Source organism: Syngnathus scovelli, unplaced genomic scaffold (genome assembly GCF_024217435.2).
Source record: "Syngnathus scovelli strain Florida unplaced genomic scaffold, RoL_Ssco_1.2 HiC_scaffold_81, whole genome shotgun sequence".
In the NCBI taxonomy this organism is placed as follows: domain Eukaryota; kingdom Metazoa; phylum Chordata; class Actinopteri; order Syngnathiformes; family Syngnathidae; genus Syngnathus; species Syngnathus scovelli.
Window position 1 is genome coordinate 1 of NW_026061665.1, and position 10,000 is coordinate 10,000.

Below are 10,000 nucleotides of genomic sequence, written 5' to 3' on the forward strand. Positions count from 1 at the left end.
AATATTCGTTAATCTTGAACGGACCTCCAGGGGAAGAGGCCGAATTTTCACTTGTTCTGGCCGACATCGGGAACCAGCCGAAGCGGACGCTTTACGGCGGAGCAGCCGTTGGCACTTAGAAAATATTCGTTAATCTTGAACGGACCTCCAGGGGAAGAGGCCGAATTTTCACTTGTTCTGGCCGACATCGGGAACCAGCCGAGTCGGACGCTTTTCGGCGCAAGAGCCGTTGGCACTTAGAAAATATTCGTTAATCTTGAACGGACCTCCAGGGGAAGAGGCCGAATTTTCACTTGTTCTGGCCGACATCGGGAACCAGCCGAGTCGGACTCTTTACGGCGGAACAGCCGTTGGCACTTAGGAAATATTCGCCGAACTCGGCCGGACTTCCAGGGGAAGAGGCCGAATTTTCACTTGTTCTGGCCGACATCGGGAACCAGCCGAGTCGGACTCTTTACGGCGGAGCAGCCGTTGGCACTTAGGAAATATTTGCCAAAATGTTCCGGACCTCCAGGGGAAGAGGCCGAATATTCACTTGTTCTGGCCGACATCGGGAACCAGCCGAGTCGGACACTTTACGGCGGAGCAGCCGTTGGCACTTAGGAAATATTCGCCAAACTTGGCCGGACTTCCAGGGGAAGAGGCCGAATGTCCACTTGTTCTGGCCGACATCGGGAACCAGCCGAGTCGGACGCTTTACGGCGGAGCAGCCGTTGGCACTTAGGAAATATTTGCCTTAACTCGGCCGGACTTCCAGGGGAAGAGGCCGAATTTTCACTTGTTCTGGCCGATATCGGGAACCAGCCGAGTCGGACTCTTTACGGCGGAACAGCCGTTGGCACTTAGGAAATATTCGCCTTAAGTCGGCCGGACTTCCAGGGGAAGAGGCCGATTTTTCACTTGTTCTGGCCGACCGGGGGAACCAGCCGAGTCGGACACTTTACGGCGGAGCAGCCGTTGGCACTTAGGAAATATTCGCCAAAATGTTCCGGACCTCCAGGGGAAGAGGCCAAATTTTCACTTGTTCTGGCCGACCGGGTGAACCGGCCGAGGCGGACACTTTACGGCGGAGCAGCCGTTGGCACTTAGGAAATATTCGCCAAAATGTTCCGGACCTCCAGGGGAAGAGGCCGAATTTTCACTTGTTCTGGCCGACCGGGGGAACCAGCCGAGGCGGACACTTTACGGCGGAGCAGCCGTTGGCACTTAGAAATTATTCAGACTTCCATAAACACACATCGGCCTTTTGCCGTCACTGCCCGGGATGGGCACCGTGGTAGCTCGGACAGTTCGTTTGACAGCTTCCGCTGGCACTTAGACAATTTTTAAAATGAAAATAAACAGTTCTGCACATACGTGCCGACTATATTTTGCGAAAGGGGGGTAAAGTGATGAGTACACTAAGTGGGGGGACCAAGTACATAAAGCCTACCCCTGGTACCTCAGAGAGGCCGAATTGACACATTTTGTGTCCGACCGCGGGAACCAGCCGAGGCGGACGCTTTTCGGCGCAAGAGCCGTTGGCACTTAGAAAATATTCGCTAAACTTCAAAGGACCTCCAGGGGAAGAGGCCGAATTGTCACTTTTTCTGGCCGACATCGGGAACCAGCCGAGTCGGACACCTTACGGCGGAAGAGCCGATGGCACTTAGAAAATATTCGTTAAACTTCAACTGACCTCCAGGGGAAGAGGCCGATTTTTCACTTGTTCTGGCCGACATCGGGAACCAGCCGAGTCGGACGCTTTTCGGCGCAAGAGCCGTTGGCACTTAGAAAATATTCGTTAATCTTGAACGGACCTCCAGGGGAAGAGGCCGAATTTCCACTTATTCTGGCCGACATCGGGAACCAGCCGAGTCGGACGCTTTACGGCGGAGCAGCCGTTGGCACTTAGAAAATATTCGTTAATCTTGAACGGACCTCCAGGGGAAGAGGCCGAATTTTCACTTGTTCTGGCCGACATCGGGAACCAGCCGAGTCGGACGCTTTACGGCGGAGCAGCCGTTGGCACTTTGAAAATATTCGTTAAACTTCAACTGACCTCCAGGGGAAGAGGCCGAATTTCCACTTGTTCTGGCCGACATCGGGAACCAGCCGAGTCGGACGCTTTACGGCGGAAGAGCCGATGGCACTTAGAAAATATTCGTTAAACTTGACAGGACCTCCAGGGGAAGAGGCCGAATTTTCGCTCGTTCAGGCCGACCGGAGGAACCGGCCGAGTCGGACACCTTACGGCGGAAGAGCCGATGGCACTTAGAAAATATTCGCCAAAATGTTCCGGACCTCCAGGGGAAGAGGCCGAATTTTCACTTGTTCAGGCCGACCGGAGGAACCGGCCGAGTCGGACACCTTACGGCGGAAGAGCCGATGGCACTTAGAAAATATTCGTTAAACTTGACAGGACCTCCAGGGGAAGAGGCCGAATTTTCGCTCGTTCGGGCCGACCGGAGGAACCGGCCGAGTCGGACACCTTACGGCGGAAGAGCCGATGGCACTTAGAAAATATTCGCCAAAATGTTCCGGACCTCCAGGGGAAGAGGCCGAATTTTCGCTCGTTCGGGCCGACCGGAGGAACCAGCCGGGTCGGACACGTTACGGCGCAACAGCCGTTGGCACTTTGAAAATATTCGCCAAAATGTTCCGGACCTCCAGGGGAAGAGGCCGTATTTTCGCTCGTTCGGGCCGACCGGAGGAACCGGCCGGGTCGGACACGTTACGGCGCAACAGCCGTTAGCACTTAGAAATTATTCGTTAAACTTGAACGGACCTCCAGGGTTAAGAGGCCGAATTTTCGCTCGTTCGGGCCGACCGGAGGAACCAGCCGGGTCGGACACTTTACGGCCCAACAGCCGTTGGCACTTTGAAAATATTCGCCAAAGTCGTCCGGACCTCCAGGGGAAGAGGCCGAATTTTCGCTCGTTCGGGCCGACCGGAGGAACCAGCCGGGTCGGACACTTTACGGCGGAACGGCCGTTGGCACTTTGAAAATATTCGCCAAAATGTTCCGGACCTCCAGGGGAAGAGGCCGAATTTTCGCTCGTTCGGGCCGACCGGAGGAACCGGCCGGGTCGGACACGTTACGGCGCAACAGCCGTTGGCACTTTGAAAATATTCGCCAAAATGTTCCGGACCTCCAGGGGAAGAGGCCGAATTTTCGCTCGTTCGGGCCGACCGGAGGAACCAGCCGGGTCGGACACTTTACGGCCCAACAGCCGTTGGCACTTTGAAAATATTCGCCAAAGTCGTCCGGACCTCCAGGGGAAGAGGCCGAATTTTCGCTCGTTCAGGCCGACCGGAGGAACCAGCCGGGTCGGACACGTTACGGCGCAACAGCCGTTCGCACTTAGAAAATATTCGCCAAAGTCGTCCGGACCTCCAGGGGAAGAGGCCGAATTTTCGCTCGTTCGGGCCGACCGGAGGAACCAGCCGGGTCGGACACGTTACGGCGGAACAGCCGTTGGCACTTTGAAAATATTCGCCAAAATGTTCCGGACCTCCAGGGGAAGAGGCCGAATTTTCGCTCGTTCGGGCCGACCGGGAGAACCAGCCGAGGCGGACACTTTACGGCGGTTGAGCCGTTGGCACTTAGAAATTATTCAGACTTCCATCAAACACACATCGGCCTTTTGCCGTCACTGCCCGGGATGGGCACCGTGGTAGCTCGGACAGTTCGTGTGACAGCTTCCGCTGGCACTTAGAAAATTTTTAAAATGAAAATAAACAGTTCTGCACATACGTGCCGACTATATTTTGCGAAAGGGGGGTAAAGTGATGAGTACACTAACTGGGGGGACCAAGTACATAAAGCCTACCCCTGGTACCTCAGAGAGGCCGAATTTTCGAATTCTGAGGCCGAGCTGGGGAACCAGACGAGGCGGACACTTTTCCGAGCGAGAGCCGATGGCACTTAGAAAATTTTCGGCTAAGTCGGCAGGACTTCCAGAGCGAGAGGCCGAATATTCGTCATCTGTGGCCGACCGGGGAACCAGCGAAGGCGGATAGGCGGTCACGGAGGTCCCGCCGGCTGGTCCGCGGGCCAATTTGGGTCCCGTAATTTAGCGGTCGCGGTCCGGAATCCACGCCGAGCGGGGAACCAGCGGAGGCGGATAGGCGGTCACGGAGGTCCCGCCGGCTGGTCCGCGGGCCAATTGGGGTCCCGTAAGTTAGCGGTCGCGGCCCGGAATTCGCGCCGGCCGGGGAACCAGCGCAGGCGGATAGGCGGTCACGGAGGTCCCGCCGGCTGGTCCGCGGGCCAATCGGGGTCCCGTAAGTTAGCGGTCGCGGCCCGGAATTCGCGCCGGCCGGGGAACCAGCGCAGGCGGATAGGCGGTCACGGAGGTCCCGCCGGCTGGTCCGCGGGCCAATCGGGGTCCCGTAAGTTAGCGGTCGCGGCCCGGAATTCGCGCCGGCCGGGGAACCAGCGCAGGCGGATAGGCGGTCACGGAGGTCCCGCCGGCTGGTCCGCGGGCCAATCGGGGTCCCGTAAGTTAGCGGTCGCGGCCCGGAATTCGCGCCGGCCGGGGAACCAGCGCAGGCGGATAGGCGGTCACGGAGGTCCCGCCGGCTGGTCCGCGGGCCAATCGGGGTCCCGTAAGTTAGCGGTCGCGGCCCGGAATTCGCGCCGGCCGGGGAACCAGCGCAGGCGGATAGGCGGTCACGGAGGTCCCGCCGGCTGGTCCGCGGGCCAATCGGGGTCCCGTAAGTTAGCGGTCGCGGCCCGGAATTCGCGCCGGCCGGGGAACCAGCGCAGGCGGATAGGCGGTCACGGAGGTCCCGCCGGCTGGTCCGCGGGCCAATCGGGGTCCCGTAAGTTAGCGGTCGCGGCCCGGAATCCGCGCCGGCCCGCAGCCACCGCCAGGCGGATAGGCTGTCACGGAGGTCCCGCCGGCCGGTCCGCGGGGGGAACTGCGCCCTCTGGCGGACACGCCATTGTAAATGAATGGGGTTTGGCACTTAGTGCATTTTTCGCCGAAGCCGACGAGCGCTCCGGGCGAGGAGGCCGGATTCTCGCCATCCGTGGCCGGCCGGGGAACCGGCCAAGGCGGATAGGCGGTCACGGGGGTCCCGCCGGCTGGTCCGCGGGCCAATTGGGGTCCCGTAAGTTAGCGGTCGCGGCCCGGAATCCGCGCCGGCCAGCAGCCACCGGGAGGCGGATAGGCTGTCACGGAGGTCCCGCCGGCTGGTCCGCGGGCCATTTAGGGTCCCGCGAGTGAGCGGTCGCGGTCCGGAATCCAGGCCGGCCAGGAGGCACCGCCAGGCGGATAGGCGGTCACGGAGGTCCCGCCAGCTGGTCCGCGGGCCATTTATGGTCCCGTAAGTTAGCGGTCGCGGCCCGGAATGCACGCCGGCCAGGAGGCACCGCCAGGCGGGTAGGCTGTCACGGAGGTCCCGCCGGCCGGTCCGCGGGCCAATTACCTCCAGCCGAGCGGATATGAACTTTATTAGCACCTTCTACGAGATGGCGGAGCCTTATTCGACAACCAGCACCTCGGCTTAGCATTTTCCACGGCCCGCTGATCTTCCAGAAGACGTCCAGCCGGTTTCCTCCTCACATTTTAAGCCGGCCGAGGCTTCCGGCACCCCGGCTAAGCTTTCTCCACGGCCCGCTGAGCTTCCAGGGGACCTCCGGCCGGTTCTCCCGGTGCCTCGCGCCTCGCTTTGTGAGCCGGCCGAGGCTTCCAGCACCTCGGCTGAGCGTTTCCCACGGCCCGCTGAGCTTCCAGGGGACCTCCAGCCGGTTCTCCCGGTGCCTCGCGCCTCGCTTTGTGAGCCGGCCGAGGCTTCCAGCACCTCGGCTGAGCGTTTCCCACGGCCCGCTGAGCTTCCAGGGTACCTCCAGCCGGTTCTCCCGGTGCCTCGCGCCTCGCTTTGAGAGCCGGCCGAGGCTTCCAGCACCTCGGCTGAGCGTTTTCGGCGGCCCGTTGCTCTCCCGGAGGTCGCAACGGGGAGTTACCTCCCTCTCGCGGACACGGCGAGTAAATACACCGCCTCTCGCACTTGGCGCACACTCACTCGCATTGCTACGCCTCCCGTGGCACTTTAAGCGGCCGAACGGCGGGAGTAACTACGACTCTCTTAAGGTAGGCTCACTTGACTATTTATTCATGTATTTATTTATTTTTGACGGTTCGCGGAGGCGATGACGCTCCGCGCGGGTAAACGGCGGGAGTAACTGTGACTCTCTTAAGGTAGGCTCACTTGACATCTATTTATTTATGTATTTATTTATTTTTGACGGTTCGCGGAGGCGATGACGCTCCGCGCGGGTAAACGGCGGGAGTAACTGTGACTCTCTTAAGGTAGGCTCACTTGACATCTATTTATTTATGTATTTATTTATTTTTGACGGTTCGCGGAGGCGATGACGCTCCGCGCGGGTAAACGGCGGGAGTAACTGTGACTCTCTTAAGGTAGGCTCACTTGACATCTATTTATTTATGTATTTATTTATTTTTGACGGTTCGCGGAGGCGATGACGCTCCGCGCGGGTAAACGGCGGGAGTAACTGTGACTCTCTTAAGGTAGGCTCACTTGACATCTATTTATTTATGTATTTATTTATTTTTGACGGTTCGCGGAGGCGATGACGCTCCGCGCGGGTAAACGGCGGGAGTAACTGTGACTCTCTTAAGGTAGGCTCACTTGACATCTATTTATTTATGTATTTATTTATTTTTGACGGTTCGCGGAGGCGATGACGCTCCGCGCGGGTAAACGGCGGGAGTAACTGTGACTCTCTTAAGGTAGGCTCACTTGACATCTATTTATTTATGTATTTATTTATTTTTGACGGTTCGCGGAGGCGATGACGCTCCGCGCGGGTAAACGGCGGGAGTAACTGTGACTCTCTTAAGGTAGGCTCACTTGACATCTATTTATTTATGTATTTATTTATTTTTGACGGTTCGCGGAGGCGATGACGCTCCGCGCGGGTAAACGGCGGGAGTAACTGTGACTCTCTTAAGGTAGGCTCACTTGACATTTATTTATTTATGAATTTATTTATTTTTGACGGTTCGCGGAGGCGATGACGCTCCGCGCGGGTAAACGGCGGGAGTAACTGTGACTCTCTTAAGGTAGCCTGACTCGACGTCTTTTTCAACGGTGGCTGGAGGACCCGGGCGGTTCTCGGGGGTGCGTCGCTCCTCACTTTTGACGCCCGAGGAGGCTCCCGGCACCTCGGCTACGCGTTTTCGGCGGCCCGCTGAGCTTCCAGAAGACCTCCAGCCGGTTCTCCCGGTGCTTTCCTCCTCACGTTTTAAGCCGGCCGAGGCTCCCGGCACCCCGGCCAAGCGTTTCCCACGGCCCGCTGAGCTTCCAGGGGACCTCCGGCCGGTTCTCCGCGCGCTTTCCTCCTCACTTTTAAGCCGGCCGAGGCTTCCGGCACCCCGGCCAAGCGTTTCCCACGTCCCGCTGAGCTTCCAGGGGACCTCCGGCCGGTTCTCCGCGCGCTTTCCTCCTCACATTTTAAGCCGGCCGAGGCTCCAGGCACCCCGGCTAAGCTTTCTCCACGGCCCGCTGAGCTTCCAGGGGACCTCCGGCCGGTTCTCCGCGCGCTTTCCTCCTCACTTTTAAGCCGGCCGAGGCTTCCGGCACCCCGGCCAAGCCTTTCCCACAGCCCGCTGAGCTTCCAGGGGACATCCAGCCGGTTCTCCGCGCGCCCCCCTCCTAACTCGACGCCCGAGGAGGCTCCAGGCACCCCGGCCGAGCCTTTTCGGCGGCCCGCTGATCTCCCGGAGGTCGCAACGGGGAATTGCCTCCCTCTCGCGGACACGGCGCGTAAATGCACCGCCTCTCGCACTTTGCGCACACTCACTCGCATCGCTACGCCTCCCGTGGCACTTTAAGCGACCGGGACCACCGCGAGCGCGGGCGATGACTAAGAGGCTCCCCGGCCGGCCTCGCGGAGCTCCGACGCTCCCCCGCGGGACTTCCGGCGGCCGGCCGGAGCCTCGGCACGGCTGCCGCACTCCCTAATAACACCCCGCGGACCCCCGCGAGCCGAACGCTCGCTGCCGCGGGCGACCCGTGCCAAGGCGGACGCCTCACGGTCACGTATGTAGTCAAATCGTGTAAAATCACCGTTAGTTTATTCATAATATAGGTAATAATTAAATAAATATTAACATCGCGTATATTATTAATAAACACATGTATGTATTTATTTAATAATTAAATAAATATTAACATCGCGTATAATCATGCGCAATACTTCGTGGCCGACCGGGGAACCGGCGAAGGCGGACGCATCGCGGCGCGAGAGCCGTTGGCACTTTGGAAAAATAAATAAATAAATAAATAAATAAATAAATAATAATTCGCCGACCGGGCTCCGGGGGGAGAGGCCGATTTTTGGCCGTTCGTGGCCGACCGGGGAACCGGCGAAGGCGGACGCATCGCGGCGCGAGAGCCGTTGGCACTTTGGAAAAATAAATAAATAAATAAATAAATAAATAAATAAATAAATAAATAAATAATTCGCCGACCGGGCTCCGGGGCAAGAGGCCGAATTTTCGCTCGTTCGGGCCGACCGGGGAACCGGCGAAGGCGGACGCAGCGCGGCGCGAGAGCCGTTGGCACTTTGAAAAAAAAAAAAAAAAAAAAAATTCGCCCACCGGGCTCCGGGGGAAGAGGCCGGCTTTTCGCCGTTCGCGGCCGACCGGGGAACCGGCGAAAGCGGACGCGCTCTCTAACGAGCCCCGCCGGCCGGAGGAAGTGCGCCCTCTGGCGGACACGCCGTTGTAAATGAATGGGGTTTGGCACTTAGTGCATTTTTCGCCCAAGTCGAAGCGCGCTCCGGGCGAGGAGGCCGGATTCTCGCCACCCGTGGCCGGCCGGGGAACCGGCCAAGGCGGACGCGCTCTCTAACGAGCCCCGCCGGCCGGAGGAAGTGCGCCCTCTGGCGGACACGCCGTTGTAAATGAATGGGGTTTGGCACTTGGTGCATTTTTCGCCCAAGTCGAAGCGCGCTCCGGGCGAGGAGGCCGGATTCTCGCCACCCGTGGCCGGCCGGGGAACCGGCGAAGGCGGATAGGCTTTCACGGAGGATCCGCCGGCTGGTCCGCGGGCCGATTAGGGTCCCGCGAGTGAGCGGTGGCGGTCCGGAATCCAGGCCGGCCAGGAGGCACCGCCAGGCGGATAGGCTTTCACGGAGGAGCCGCCGGCTGGTCCGCGGGCCGTTTAGGGTCCCGCGAGTGAGCGGTGGCGGTCCGGAATCCAGGCCGGCCAGGAGGCACCGCCAGGCGGATAGGCTTTCACGGAGGACCCGCCGGCTGGTCCGCGGGCCGTTTAGGGTCCCGCGAGTGAGCGGTCGCGGTCCGGAATCCAGGCCGGCCAGGAGGCACCGCCAGGCGGATAGGCTTTCACGGAGGACCCGCCGGCTGGTCCGCGGGCCGTTTAGGCTCCCGTAAGTTAGCGGTCGCGGTCCGGAATACAGGCCGTCCAGGAGGCACTGCCAGGCGGATACACTCTCTAACGAGCCCCGCCGGCTGGTCCGCCGGGGGAAGTGCGCCCTCTGGCGGACACGCCGTTGTAAATGAATGGGGTTTGGCACTTAGTGCATTTTTCGACCAGCGGCAACGCAGGCTGACGGGCGGCCGCTTCCACGGGCCGGTACTACTCTACGGAGGCGCTAGCCGCCTCCGGTGGGGGCCGTGTGATCTCGCTGGATGCCCGAGGACCTTCCGCGAGGCCCGGCCGCAGCTTTTACGCGCGCCCGGTCCTATTACCTGGTGGAAGCTGGAGGCCGGGGCTCCGCAGCTCGCCGCCCGGGGACCTTCCGCGAGGCCCGGCCGCAGCTTTTACGCACCACCGCTGCTATTCTCTGGCTCCGGCTTCGTCCCGGAGGGTGCTTGGGGAACGGCGGCGCACACCGCGAACGGCCGGTGGCGGTCGGCTGGTGGCGGTCGGCTGGTGGCTGTCGGCTGGTGGCGGTCGGGGGTGGCGCTTGGGGATGGCGCTTGGGGATGGTGGCTGTCGGCTGGTGGCGGTCGGCTGGTGG